Source organism: Anabrus simplex, chromosome 1, assembly GCF_040414725.1.
Source record: "Anabrus simplex isolate iqAnaSimp1 chromosome 1, ASM4041472v1, whole genome shotgun sequence".
In the NCBI taxonomy this organism is placed as follows: domain Eukaryota; kingdom Metazoa; phylum Arthropoda; class Insecta; order Orthoptera; family Tettigoniidae; genus Anabrus; species Anabrus simplex.
In genome coordinates, this window is record NC_090265.1 from 44,053,309 (window position 1) to 44,068,751 (window position 15,443).

The 15,443-nt window shown below is 39.0% G+C and overlaps 1 protein-coding gene across 2 annotated transcripts in view; it reads left to right on the forward strand.

Annotated features, from left to right (window-relative positions):
* Window positions 1–4,447: 4,447 nt before the first annotated feature.
* The window catches only part of LOC136860792 (glucose dehydrogenase [FAD, quinone]), a 29,785-nt gene continuing 18,789 nt past the window's right edge, over window positions 4,448–15,443 (forward strand). For both annotated transcript variants that reach the window (XR_011017611.1, XM_067138781.2), the window contains exon 1: window positions 4,448–4,715. The gene's annotated coding sequence lies outside the window, so the exon portion shown is untranslated. The remainder of the gene's footprint in view (window positions 4,716–15,443) is intronic.

A 15,443-nucleotide genomic window follows, 5' to 3' on the forward strand; every position in this document is an offset into this window, starting at 1 on the left:
ATAATCAGAGATAATATTTAGGTTAGATATGGACTTAAATGTATCTATCACCATTACTGTTTTCTGCATTTTCCACAGCTGATTTGTATATTTACATCTAAGTCTGGCTAGAATGAACCTCTACGGACTCAAATACTTGTTTCACTTTAAAAGAAAATCTTCTTCCAGGCAGAGTTAATTAAACGACCAACACAAAAAAATGATCTTAAATAATAATGAAAATCCACAGCCTGTTCCAGTCATTTGACCGGGTCATGAATGGAATGAATGAAGCCCCCATCTAGCGGCGAGGATAGGAATTGTGCCGGCTGCCGAAGCCAAATAATATATAAAGAAAAATGTATATTACTCCAGAAACAGTTCTGTCAACGGCACATTGTAAGAAAAAATGTTGCACTATACTGACGGTTGTTGAGCCCTGAAGATGTCTGTTATTTGCAGCTGCTTTGTGTACACTGTTTTAGTTAAAGTCTGCTTAGAAGACAAAGGGGGCCTATACAGGCAGAAGCGCTCATTGAACGGCTCTCGATGGGCCGCACCTGGTGACCCAGATGTGTCCAATATTGTCAATGCACTGGCAAGGGAAGAAGTAGGGTGGGTTGTTCATCTCAGCCCCTAGAACACTGTCTGTTCTTAATTTTTGCAAAAAAAAAAAAAAAAAAAAAAAAAAAAAAAAAAAAAAAAAAAAAAAAAAAAAAAAAAAAGACGAGAATGATTTTCTTTTATAAACCAAGAACGTGCGGAAGAAAAAAGATCTGCAATGAACTGTGTAATATCCTTTCTTTTAATTTCATTGTTCGTTGTAATCGAAATGGTAGTTCATTAAAAACGAAATTTTTGGTAGTATTATAATCAGAGATGAGAAGTAATTAAGTAAATGCAATCAGATTACTTGTAACAACTCCACTGTTAGTCATTTTTACTTGAAGAAAAATTGCAATCGAATCGTTACTTTCTAGTAACATGACATACCTTACACGGAAGCAGAAACGTGGAGAAGAAAAAGGCCTTTACAGTGCTGTTACAGTAGAACCAGTAACTTCACCAGCACCGGGCGAATTGGCCGTGCGGTTAGGAACGCGTGGCTGTGAGGATAGTGGGTTCGAACCCCACTGTCGGCAGCCCTGAAGATGGTTTTTCGTGGTTTCCCATTTTCACACCAGGCAAATGCTGGGGCTGGACCCTTAATTAAGACCATGGCCGCTTCCTTCCCAATCCTAGGCCTTTCCAATTCCTTCGTCGCCATAAGACATATCTGTGTCGGTGCGACGTAAAGCCAGTTGCAAAAAAATAAAAAAAGTAAAAAATAAAAAATAAACACAAGTTGTTTGGGTTGATGACGTACTTTCTTACCTCTCCAGTATCTGCGAAGACATGTTTACCCCAATGATGTTGAAGTTAAACACAGATATTCTTTCAAGTGCCCCTCTAAGGCATATCTTCAGTAAAAGCAAAGAGGTCGAGGCATAGCAATGAGATTTTTAAGAACCAATTAGTTCTAAATTAATTGTCAAATTATTTGAAATGCTGTGCTGTAGTGGTTAGTGTGATTAGTTGCCATCCCCTGAGGAACGAGTTCGATTCCCGGCTCTGCCACGAAATTTGAAAAGTGGTACGAGGGCTGGAACGGGGTCCGCTCATTTTCGAGAGGTGAACTGAGTAGAGGGGGATTCGATTTCCACCTCAGCCATCCTCGAAGTTGTTTTCCATGGTTTCCCACTTCTCTTCTAGGCAAATGCCGGGATGGTACCTAACTTAAGGCCATGACCGCTTCCTTCCCTCTTCCTTGTCTATTCCTTCCAGTCCTATCACTCACAAGGCCCCTGTTCAGCATAGCAGGTGAAGCCGCCTGGGCGAGGTACTGATCCTCCTTCCCATTTGTAACCCCCGACCCAAGTTTCACGCTCCAGGCCACTGCCCTTGAGGCAGTAGAGGTGCGATCCCTTACTGAGTCCGAGGGAGAAACCAACCCTGGAGGGTAAACGGATTAAGAAAGAATTTGAAATGTTAAAAGTCACAAACTAAAATAAAAGTCCGCCTCTGTGGTGTAGTGGTTAGCGTGATTAGCTGCCACCCCCGGAGGCCCAGGTTCGATTCCCGGCTCTGCCACGAAATTAGAAAAGTGGTACGAGTGGGTTCGATTCCCACCTGAGCCATCCTGGAAGTGGTTTTCCGTGGTTTCCCACTTCTCCTCCAGGCGAATGCCGGGATGGTACCTAACATAAGGCCACGGCCGCTTCCTTCCCTCTTCCTTGCCTATCCCTTCCACTCTTCCCATCCCTCCACAAGGCCCCTGTTCAGCATAGCAGGTGAGGCCGCCTGGGCGAGGTACTGGTCATTCTCCCCAGTTGTATCCACGACCAAGAGTCTGAAGCTCCAGGACACTGCCCTTGAGGCGGTAGAGGTGGGATCCCTCGCTGAGTCCGAGGGAAAAGCCGAACCTGGAGGGTAAACAGATGATGATGATGATGATGACTAAAATAAAAATTACGGGTAAAAATCAATTCAACAGATCAGAAGGTATCTTGTTCAGTCTCACCATGCTGAAAAACACACACATAAAATTAACCGAAAACATTATCGAATCCATAGTTTTCGGAGTTGCTGAGATGAACAGTGACACTCTGGATGCTGTTTAAGTCAAAGTTCAGCCTCCATCGGCATAGGTGGTGAGAAGAAAATGTCAGAAAATGACCGAGGTAATGAATGTATGTGTGTATGTTCCAGCATAGTTCTCAACCAAACTTGGTGCAAATATGACTTAGCTTACTAACTGGGGAAAAAAATTCGGGGCAAGACACCCTTAGCACTCCTGGAGGAGGGGTTGAAAGGTTAAAAATAATCAAAAACGACCGATATTAGCATCGTGTAAGTCAAAGTTCAGCCCCAAACAGAATGGGGATTAGAAGAAAAGAAAAAGAAAATGTCTAAAATGACCGATATTTGGGTCGAGTCTACAAATTTCGCAAATCGTAGCCTGATTGGTGACAGTCCCAGAGACAGTTGGAATCGTGTACAGCATATCGATTGTGCGAGGAGTAAATACATATAGTTACAACTTACATTTATTATTTGTTTGAAAGGATCAATTCTTCCCTGACAATCTGGCCTGGCACAAGGGGAAATACTTTGACACAAAATTATAATCTCAAAATAAATCTTAAAATAATAATAACAATAACTCCAAAATTACAACGGATTTCGTAAAATATCAGTCAACGTCACAATAAAGAAATCTACAGAAAGGAATCGCTTCAAACAGTTGATATAAATCCTGGATTTCTGTAAAGTAATCGTGATGTTACTGATACTTTCTGAAGTAGTTGTAATTGAGTAAAATATTTTTTGGGTAACTATAATTTATATCAACTACCTTTTTTATTTTCCCAACACTTATATGAACTGGGACCAAACGTTTAGTTTCACTGAAGCCGAATGTTCATTATAAGCGAGTTCACTATATCCAGAGCTCACTGTTTTCATTTAGTTTTTACATTGATTAGATAGTACAAATCACTCACAAACCTGAGCTTACGTTGCTCAAAATGACGGCCACTAACGTCAGTGCAAGCATGACATCGATGTACGAGATTTTTCTGCACCCTTTCAAATAACGGCCGAAAGGATTCGTCGCGTTGACCGCGTGTAGTCTCAAAATCTGCAGCCCTTCGGGATGAGCAGCGGTCACTTTGCAGGCCAAGGCTCTTGAGGATTGTTACACCACAGGTTACAACATCAGCGATTAAAGAAAAAACTCGTGTCCTCATCCTGAGGTGGTGCAGCTCTTTTCAAGCACACCCCCAATGGAGAGCTCCATGTACTATTTCAACCACATAACAGCCCTCCTGCCTTTCTTAAATTTCTAGCAGTACCGGGAATCGAACGCGGACCACCAAGGACGGCAGCTAATAGTGCTAGCCGTTACGCTAAGGAAGCGGACACTACGATTGATTATTCGACAGCATTCTTCTTACCTTCTGTAGACTAAGTTACCTCTGGGAGAAACATCACACTGTTTCTACCCACTCAAGAACTCATGGTTCATGGTCAACGATGCGCCAAACGCCTGCAATGAATCAGCTAACAGAACTAGAAAATAAACACGCGGAAGACAGCACTGTACTCGGAATTCTTATAAGTAATCGGATTCTGTGAAAAATCTTCTGTAAGAACGTCCCTGAGGCTATGACGTGATAACAGGTTTCGCAACTACCCTTCACCCGGAAATCCACCCTCGCCGGGACAGGACTTCTGGGCGGGGTTGAAGGTAATCGTGTGGACGGCACCGCCTCTTAAAGCGCAGCTACAGAACTCTCAGGTACGTCAGACGTGCCAAATCCCACGAGGTGACCTCACTCGGAACTCGTTTCCACTCCACACGCGATAACGACTCGGCGTCAAGTACAGCTTTTAGAAAATCTATTCTATCTTCAAAAGTGATAATTTAGCGAGTGGTGTCATCACAGCTTAACGATCAACAAGCAGCTCATCATCAGCTTATAGATGTCACGTGCATCGGTAATTTTGATTTTCTTATCAAGAGATTAACACTTAGAATCTGTTTCCGTGGAGTGGCTCTTGTTGAGTGATAAAACGCTTTGTCGGCTATATAAGTTGACAATTGGTACCACAGTGTCAGAAGGTGGTCTACATTCGGCTGAATACCACTACCGCGAACGTCTGCCCACCTGAAGTGACATAACTCAACTCAGTCGGTGAGTAGCTCAGCATAAACCAGTTCTCAACATTCTTGTGCTCCCTATAACGATTTGATGGCGCCAGTAGCACCGTTTGACCAACAAGTTCATTACAAGTTACTTTAATTAGGAGGTTTTTGATTTCTTGTCCCAATAAAATGATACTATTTTCAGTTATTTATAAATTTAAACAAATTGCTCCAGAAAATTGAGATACTTTTATTAATTTAATATTAAAACATTTTTCTTGTCTAATAATAATATTAATGTTATTGGCTTTACGTGCCACTAACTACTTTTACGATTTTCGGAAACGCCGAGGTGCCTGAATTTAGTACCCGCAGGAGTTCTTTTACGTGTCAGTAAAGCTACCGACACGAGGCTGACGTATTTAAGGACCATCAAATATCACCGGACTGAGCCAGGAACGAACGTGCTTAGTTAGGGTCAGAAGGCCAGTGCTACAACCGTCTGGACCACTCAGCCCGGCCGTTTCTTCTTGTCTAATTATAAGAAAGAGCATTTTACAGTCCTCTGATATGCCAGATTTACTGGCACGTTAAAGAGCTCCTACGGAACAAAGTACCTGTATTAGGTTCGCTGAAAACTGCAGCAGTAGTTAGTGGGACGTAAAACAAATAACGTTATTATTCAAGACTTATATATTAGCCACTTGCAACAACTTTTCAGTGGATCTATGAATACTGTATATTCTTCTTCTTGGTTCGAATGGGCCTACTTTCGACCACGCTTGTTCAACCGTTGGGATTTGATCTCTGCCTTGTATTCTCGCACTTTCTACCGGTGTAACTCCTTTCTTTCATCTCTTAACGGGGTACATTTTTTCCGGGGTTTTTACTAAAATCCATGGGCTTCTTTCAGGGTATGTCGTACAGACAGCGAATGATGTTTATTATTATTATTATTATTAAAGACCCTCAACCTGTTTCCCAGTCAGTGACCGGGTCAGTGATGGAATAAATGAAGCCCCCATGTTGCGGCGAGGATGAGAATTGTGCCGGCTGCCGAGGCCTGTCGCATTCCTCTGGGGCAATGATTGGTGACTGACAGATGAAATTAAATAATAGTCGAGAGGGTTGCTGGAATGAAGGATGGCAGGGAAAACCGGAGTACCCGGAGAAAAACCTGTCCCGCCTCCGCTTTGTCCAGCACAAATCTCACATTGAGTGATCGGGATTTGAACCACGGAATCCAGCGGTGTGAGGCCGACGCGTTGCCGCCTGAGCCACGGAGGCTCTATTATTATTATTGTTATTATTATTATTATTATTATTATTAGTAGTAGTAGTAGTAGTAGTAGTAGTAGTAGTAGTGAATTATCCCAATATTTAAAGACGTTAAGCAAAATAACTCAATCAGTTCTGTTTTCGTGTTCTTCTTCTTCTTCCAATAGGCTTTCATTCTTTTCGAGAAGGCTTGTTTACGTTCTTCCGACCACTTTGGTCTGTACTATTTTTGTTGTGGTCGCTCTGATGCAGCTTCCCAATTGTTTACATTGTGTCTAAGGATGTCTCTTTCCAGAATGTCTGTCGAAGTTATGTTTGCATTTTTGAGGTCCTTTCGAACTTCGTTAAGCCAGGGTGTTGAGTTCTTAAGTGAGGTTACATAATCTATTATCCCTTTTTGTCAATCGATTTTCTGGTAATTTATTATTATTATTATTATTATTATTATTATTATTATTATTATTATTATTATTATTATTATTATTATTATTATTATTATTATTATTGAATATTTGGGCCTATTGTGACTCAAGAGATTCAGGTAGATGTCAGGGTTTACTGATTATTTTCCTGTTCAGGCCCGAATTCTGTGAGGGATTATTCTTGTTATTGTCCTACTGCCAGCGTTTTGGAGATCACTTATGTATCTAGATGAGATTTGAAATGAAAGTTAGGATTCATCTCCCACTCAAGGAATCATTAACTGGGCCTCATTATAATGCGATACCTTACACAGCGAATCGTGCAAAAGCGGTCATGCCGTATTCTATTGAAAAGTGAAAACAAGGAAAATCCCTCAGAGTGATCAACGTTGGGCTTCGATTCAGTCGTCTTCCAGATGAAGGCCTCCAGAGCCTCAGCCTGAACGTGCCGAGTTAATCAGGTGTGACGATTTTTATTGTTTTGTGGGTTTATCCTCCGAGGCGGTTTCACTTTGGGGCTGTGCGATGAATCATTTCCAATCATTCTCATTCGGCATACTGTCAGTTACAGGAAGTCAGCCTGTTACGAGGCTTGGATGTGGGAAAAGTGTTATAGTAGTAGGCCTATAGATTTTGGAAAAGAAAGTAATCATATAGTTAACCACCCGGCATTCGCTTGAATTTTAAACTAGGAAACCGTGAAAAACAATGGTTGGTGGTGGGTTTCAAAACCATCATTCATCCTGAGCGTAACTGGTGAGTACCAAGATATGTTTACCTTCTTTTAGTGTATTCAGTGTGATCTTGAAAACGAGGCTAATCGGACAGTAAACTCAGTGTACTGGTTAAGTCGATATTTTACTTACTTTTCTAAGCTTCGAGAATTTATCTATTCATATCTTCACATACTGGACTGAGTGGTTCAGAAGGTAGAAGCACTGGCTTTCTGAGCCGAAGTTGGCGGGTTCGATAGTGACTCACAATCAGTTCATTGGTATTTAAAGGTGTTCAAAACGCCAGCGTTGTGTCGGTAGATTTACATTTTTATTTTTCGACTAAAAGTTCTACTTTGATTTTTGTCTCGAATGAGGTGAATACTGATCAATTCCAGCGTAGATTTACTTTTTTGTTTTTGTTTGGCTGTCTGCTTGTGAAGATTTTACGCTCAAATTGCTAGATTTAGTGGTATGAAAATTGGTATTTGTGCCGAAGAAGGTGTGGAAAGAATACTAGGATATACATAACTATAATATTCGTAAATAGGAGGTTTAGTGGGGGCTTCTAACTTCTTTTGCACGCATATTAACAACAGCCTTCTCTGCGAACCATGTGACCTAGCCGCGGTGGGGAGGCTTGCGTGTCCCAATGAAGCAGATAGCCGAGTCGCAGGTGCAATCATATCAGATGGGTATCTGTTAAGAGACCAGACTAACGAAAGGGGAGTAGCAGTCTTTCGGAAGTTGCAAGGGCGGCAGTCTGGATGATTGATGGCCTTGTAATAATGCTCAACATGGTTTAGCTGTGTCGATCCTGCTACACGTCTGAAAGCAAGGGGAAACTACAGGCGTAACTAACTCCCGAGGACATGCATCTCTCTCTGTGTGAATGACAGGATAGGGTGGCATGGAGCGCTGCATCAAACAAATCTATGGACTGATGACTCAAACAAGAACATTAACAACAGTTCAGTTTTTGAAACAAGTGCATACTAGGGGATCTGTGCGAGAAATCTCGCATCTTCATAAAGTATGTTGTGAACTAAGGAATACACAAATCGGTACAATACTAGTATCACTTACCACTTATTGTAATCTTTCACGTTTTAACATTTATGGTATGCACTTGAACGGAAGCAAATGCAAGTGGATTATAATACTGACGAATGTTCCGGACGTACATTTTGGTTTTGCTATAATTCTTCTCTCTGCTGATAATTACAACATATTATAATTACAAAACAGGCGTTCCAGAAGCCAGAATGTGAAGTGGACAGCAATGATGGCGCGTATTTTTCTACCACAACAGTATTTGCAAATCGCACACTTCGTACAATTTTATAAAACTCGTGTTTTAAAGACATTATCGATATTTATGGAAAGAGAGTGTGATTTGTCACTGCCAATGTCTGTTTTCTTTCTTTTGAATGCTCGTTTGTCACGATCGGTTAGTTGTGAGCGCCGCAAAAGGGATCTATAGGCTACTACTGAAATCTATATATATAAAATAGCTTGTCCTGACTGACTGACTGACTGACTGACTGACTGACTGACTGACTGATTCATCATCGCCGAGCCAAAACTACTGGACATAAAGAAATGAAATTTTGGGGATATATTCACATTATGATGTAGGTGCTCGCTAAGAAAGGATTTTTGGATATTCCGTCGGTAAGGGGGTGAAAAGGGGGGGGGGGTGAAATTTTAAAATGAGTGTATCTATATCTCGAAACTTTAAACGTTTATAGATGTGAAAATTGGTATTTAGAATTTTCTTTAAAAATAAGGAAACACGTATTTTTTTGTTTTCAGAAAATCCCAATAGGAGGGGTGAAAAAGGGTGAAAATGGGGGAAAATAGGTTGAATGCCTTTAATCAGGATACCGGTACTTATATATCAGAAACTGAAGATATTACAGACCTCAAAATTGGTACTTTTGATCTCTTTTAAAAATAAAGAAACACGTATTTTTTGTTTTTGGAAAATCCAATTAATGGGAGGGTGAAAAGGGGGTGAATTTTTAAAATGAGTGAATCTATATCTCGAAACTTTTAAGGTTTGCTGATGTAAAAATTGGTATTTAGAATCTTCATTAAAAATAAAGAAACACGTATTTTTTTGTTTTCGGAAAATCGCAATAGGAGTGAAAAGGGGTGAAAAAGGGGTTGAATGCCTTTAATGAGGCTACTTATATATCAGAAACTGAAGATATTACAGACCTGAAAATTGGTGTTTGGGATCTCCTTTAAAAATAAAGGAGCACTTATTTTTTTGTTTCTGGAAAACCCAATTAAGGGGGGGGGGTGAAAAGAGGGGTAATATTTTAAAATGAGTGTATCTATATCTCAAAACTTTTAAAGGTTATAGATGTAAAAATTGGTTTTTAGAATCTCCTTTAAGAATAAAGAAACACGTATTTTTTTGTTTTCGGAAAATCTCAATAGGAGGAGTGAAAAGGGGTGAAAAATGGGTTGAATGCCTTTAATGAGGCACTTATATTTCAGAACCTGAAGATATTACAGACCTGAAAATTGGTGTTTGGGATCTCCTTTAAAAATAAAGAAACACGTATTTTTTTGTTTGTGGAAAATCCAATTAATGGGGGGGGGGTGAAAAGGGGGTGATTTTTTAAAATGAGTGCATCTATATCTCAAAACTTTTAAAGTTTATAGATGTAAAAATTGGTATTTAGAATCCTTTAAAAATAAAGAAACACGTATTCTTTTGTTTTCGGAAAATCCCAATAGGAAGGGTGTAAAAGGGTGAAAAATGGGTTGAATGCCTTTAATGAGGCTACTTATATTTCAGAACCTGAAGATATTACAGACCTGAAAATTTGTATTTCGGATCTACTTTAAAAGTAAAGAAACACGTATTTTTTTCGTTTTTGGAAAATCCAAATATTGGGGGGTGAAAAGGGGGGGGTGAATTTTTTAAAATGAGTGCGTCTACATCTTAAAACTTTAAAATTTACACATGTAAAAATTGGTAGTTAGAATCTCCTCTAAAAATAAAGGAACACGTATTTTTTTTGTTTCCTGTAAATCCTAATAGGAGGGGTGTAAAAGGGGTGAAAAATGGGTTGAATGCCTTTAATGGGGATACATATATCTCAGAAACCAAAGATATTACAGAACTTAAAATTTGTATATGGGATCTCCTTTAAAAATAAAGAAACACGTAATTCTTAGTTTTTGGGAAATCCAATTAATGGCGGTTAAACAGGAGTGACAAATTGCGGTGAATTTTTTGAAAGACTATATCTACAGAATATCTTGGAAACGTAAAATGTTACAGACGTAAAAAGTGGGTGTTTGGAATCTCCTGTAAATGTAAATAAACATAGGTGATTTGTTTTTGGAAACTCCACTTAAGGGGAACTCAAAAGGGGTGAAATTTTAAAATGAGAATATTTACAGTATATCTAAAAAAAACTTAACATGTTACAGAAGTGAAGGTATTTTTTATCTCTATTAAACATAAAGAAACGTGTGTTTTTAGTTTTCGGAAATACCACTTGGGTGGAGGGGGGTGGTAAAAGTGACTGAAAATGGTGTTGAATTCTTTTAATTAGGCTACTGATATCACAAAAATGAAGACGTTACAGACGTGAAATTTGATATTTGCAATCTGCTTTAAAAGTAAAGAAACACGTATTCTCGGAAAATCCAATGAAGGGGGGGGGGGGGGGAAGAATTGAAAAATTAATTGGCTTAATTGTATGAAAATACATACATCTAATAAAAACTAAAGTTGTTACAGACGTGAAAATTCGTATTTGGATCTCTTTTAAAAACAAAGAAAAGCGCGTTTTGGTGGGGAAACCATCTTGGAGGGCGGGAGTGTAAAGGAGTTGAATTCCTTTCATGAGGACACATAAATCAAAAACTGAAGAAGTTAGAGTCGTGATCATTGGTATTTAAGAAGATCCTTTACTATTAAAGAAACAAGTATTTTTTGCGGGAAAATTCACTTGGGGGAAGGGGGGGGGAGTATTGTGATATGAAGTGCAGAAAGTAAATTATTTTTATTGGGATACTTATATCTCAAAACTGAAGGTAATAGACGTGAACATTGGTGTTTGGAATCTCCCTTAAACATAAAGAAACAAGCATTCTTTAAATTTTTGGGCCGGGCTGAGTGGCTCAGACGGTTAAGGCGCTGGCCTTCTAACCCCAACTTGGCAGGTTCGATCCTGGCTCAGTCCGGTGGTATTTGAAGGTGCTCAAATACGACAGCCCCGTGTCGGTAGATTTACTGGCACGTAAAAGAACTCCTGCGGACAAAATTCCAGCACCTCGGCGTCTCCGAAGACCGTAAAAGTAGTTAGTGGGACGTAAAGCAAATAACATTATTATTATTAAATTTTTTTTGGGGGGGGGGAATGGCGGTAAATAAACTTAACGGCGGTGGGGTGTAGAAGTAGGTGAGACCAATTGATTTTAGCTGTTATTAATGTACTTATAAGGATCCCCCGTTGCTCAGGCGGCAGCGTGCCGGCCTCTCACAGCTGGGTTCCGTGGTTCAAATCCCGGTCACTCCATGTGACATTCGTGCTGGACAAAACGGAGGCGGGACAGGCTTTCTCCGGATACTCCGGTTTTCCCTGTCATCAGCCATTCCAGCAACACATAATAGTAATAATAATAATAATAATAATAATAATAATAATATTCCGGACCGTCGTCAAATGTGCGGACCGCGCTGGAAACGGCTCCTGGACGGGTAATGACTAAGAATGCAGTCCGGCCGCGGGTTCAGTGCCGCCAAGGCACCCAATATGACACCACGCCGGATCTCCTGAAGGATTTCATCCATATTAAAAATGATTATAGGAAAAGATTTACGGACCCATCTGACCGGGAGGAATACCTGAGCCTAGCCCGGGAAGTACGATATCGATTGCTGGAAAGGAAGATTGAAAAATGGGAGGAAACGTGCCGTAAAATAATAGAAAACCAGTCAGATCGGGAATTTTGGTGGATTCTTGCAGAAAACGAGTCAGATCGCGAATTTCGTCGGATTATATATCTAAAACAATAAGCATTCAATTATAAATTTCAGTATAATACCGTAGCGAAGCATGGGTATCTTGGTAGTAACATATATGATTGTAATCTATATATATAAAGTAGCTTGTCCTGACTGACTGACTGACTGACTGACTGATTCATCATCGCCGAGCCAAAACTACTGGACATAAAGAAATGAAATTTTGGGGATATATTCATATTATAATGTAGGTGCTCGCTAAGAGAGGATTTTTGGATATTCCGTCGCAAAAGGGGTGAAAAGGGGGGTGAAATTTTAAAATGAGTGTGTCTATATCTCAAAACTTTAAAAGTTTACAGATGTAAAAATTGGTATTTAGAATCTCCTTTAAAAATAAGGAAACACGTATTTTTTTGTTTTCAGACAATCCCAATAGGAGGGGTGAAATGGGTGAAAAAGTGGTTGAATGCCTTTAATCAGGATACCGCTACTTATATCTCAGAAACTGAAGATATTACAGACCTTAAAATTGGTACTTTCGTTCGCTGTCAAAAATAAAGAAACACATATTTTTTTGTTTTTGGAAAATCCAATTAATGCGAGGGTGAAAGGGGGATGAATTTTCAAAATGAGTGCATCTATATCTCAAAATTTTTAAAGTTTAGAGATGTAAAAATTGGTATTTAGAATCTTCATTATAAATCAAGGAACACGTAGTTTTTTGTTTTCGGAAAATCCCAATAGGAGGGGTGAAAAGGGGGTGAAAATTGGGTTGAATGCCTTTAAAGAGAATACTTATATCTTAGAAACTGAATATATTACAGACCTGAAAATTGGTGTTTGGGATCTACTTTAAAAATAAAGAAACAGGTATTTTTTCGTTTTGGGAAAATCCAAATAATGGGGGGTGAAAAGGGGGATGAAATTTTTAAAATGAGTGTATCTATATCTCAAAACTTTTAAAGTTTATAGATGTAAAATTTGGATTTAGAATCTCCTTTAAAAATAAAGAAACACGTATTTTTTGTTTTCGGAAAATCCTAATAGGAAGGGTGGAAAGGGTGGAAAGGGTGAAAAAGTGGTTGAATGCCTTTAATGAGGCTACTTATATTTCAGAACCTGAAGATATTACAGACCTGAAAATTGGTATTTGGGATATACTTTAAAAATAAAGAAACAGGTATTTTTTCGTTTTTGGAAAATCCAAATAATGGGGGGTGAAAAGGGGGGTGAATTTTAAAAATGAGTGTGTCTACATCTTAAAACTTTAAACGTTTACGGATGTAAAAATTGGTGTTTAGAATCTCCCTTAAAAATAAAGAAACACGTATTTCTTTGTTTTCTCTAAATCCCAATAGGAGGGGTGTAAAAGGGTGATTAATGGGTTGAATGCCTTTAATGAGGATACATATATCTCAGAAACTGAAGATATTACAGAACTGAAAATTTGTAAATGGGATCTCCTTTAAAAATAAAGAAACACGTATATTTTTGCTTTTGGAAAATTCAATTAATGGCGGTTAAACACGAGTGGCAAATTGGGGTGAATTTTTTGAAAGACTATATCTACAGAATATCTGAGAAGCGTAAAATGTTACAGACGTAAAAAGTGGGTATTTGGAATCTCCTGTAAGTGTAAAGAAACATAGGTGATTTGTCTTTGGAAACTCCACTTAAGGGGAACTAAAAAGGGGTGAAATTTTAAAATGAGAATTTCTACAGTATGTCTCAAAAAACTTAACATGTTACAGAAGTGAAAAATGGTAATTTTTAATTCTATTAAAAATAAAGAAACGTGTATTTTTAGTTTTCGGAAATACCACTTGGGAAGCGGGGGGGGGGGGAGTAAAAGTGACTGAAAATGGTGTTGAATTCTTTTAATTAGGCTACTGATATCTCAAAAATGAAGATGTTACACACGTGAAATTTGATTTTTGGAATCTGCTTTAAACGTAAACAAGCACGTATTCTCGGAAAATCCAATGAAGGGGGTTTGGGGGGTTAAAGGATTGAAAAAATTAATTGACTTAATTGTATGTGAATACATACATCTAATAAAAACTAAAGTTGTTACAGACGTGAAAACTGGTATTTTGATCTCTTTTAAAAACAAAGAAAAGCGCGTTTTGGGGGGGGGGAACAATCTTGGGGGGGGGGCGGGAGTGAAAAAGAGCTGAATTCCTTTCATGAGGACACATAAATCATTAACTAAAGAGGTTAGAGTGGTGATAATTGGTATTTAGAAGATCCTTTACTATTAAAGGAACAAGTATTTTTTGCCTTAATATCACTTTGCGAGGGGGGCGTGGGGGAGTGTGAAAGGAATTTAAAAAAAGTGAATTATTTTTAAGGGGATACTTATATCTCAAAACTGAAGGTAATAAACGTGAACATTGGTATTTGGAATATCCTTTAAATATAAAGAAACACACCTTCTTTTAATTTTTTGGGGGGGTGGGGTAAATAAACTCAACGGCAGTGGGGTGTAAAAGGCGGTGAGACCAATTGATTTTACTGTTCATAATGTACTTATAAGGAGCCTCCGTTGCTCAGGCGGCAGAGCGCCGGCCTCTCACAGCTGGGTTCCGTGTTTAAAATCCCTGTCACTCCATGTGACATTCGTGCTGGACAAAATAGCGGCAGGACAGGTTTTTCTCCAGATACTCCGGCTTTCCCTGTCATCATTCATTCCAGCAACACTGTCCAATATTTCATTTCATTTGTCACTCATCGATCATTGCCCCAGAGGGGAGCTTCGGCAGCCGGCACAATTCATATTGTCGCCGCTTGATGGGGCTTTATTCATTCCATCCCTGATCCTGTCTAATGATAGGAAACAGGCTGTTGACTTTCGATGTACTTATTCTGATCATAAACCGATCATTTTTAATCTTTCCTGGGTTCTTTTTCAACAGCCATCTTTTCCTTCGGAGAACGTTCTTAGATTAGAGTAGATTATCCTGGCATATAAATAAAAATTTAAACACATTTGAAATAAATGATAGGAATGATATTGACCGTCAAATTGTTCACCTCTATAATAAGGTCATTAATACATGGAGGTATGTCATTCGTATCGCCAGAAATCCCGCACACTTGCCTACGCGCGACAATGGTGCTGGCCACATTGTCAACAATGACAATGGCAGCAGATGTAATTTACCGCCAAGTAGCGGTCTTGCATATTTCTGTGGGGCCCAGAACATATAATAATAATAATAATAATAATAATAATAATAATAATAATAATAATAATAATAATAATAATAATGTTCTGGACCGTCGTCACATGTGCGGACCACGCTGGAAACGGGTCCTGGACGGCTAATGGCTAAGAATGCAGTCCGGCCGCGAGTTCAGTAGGCTAC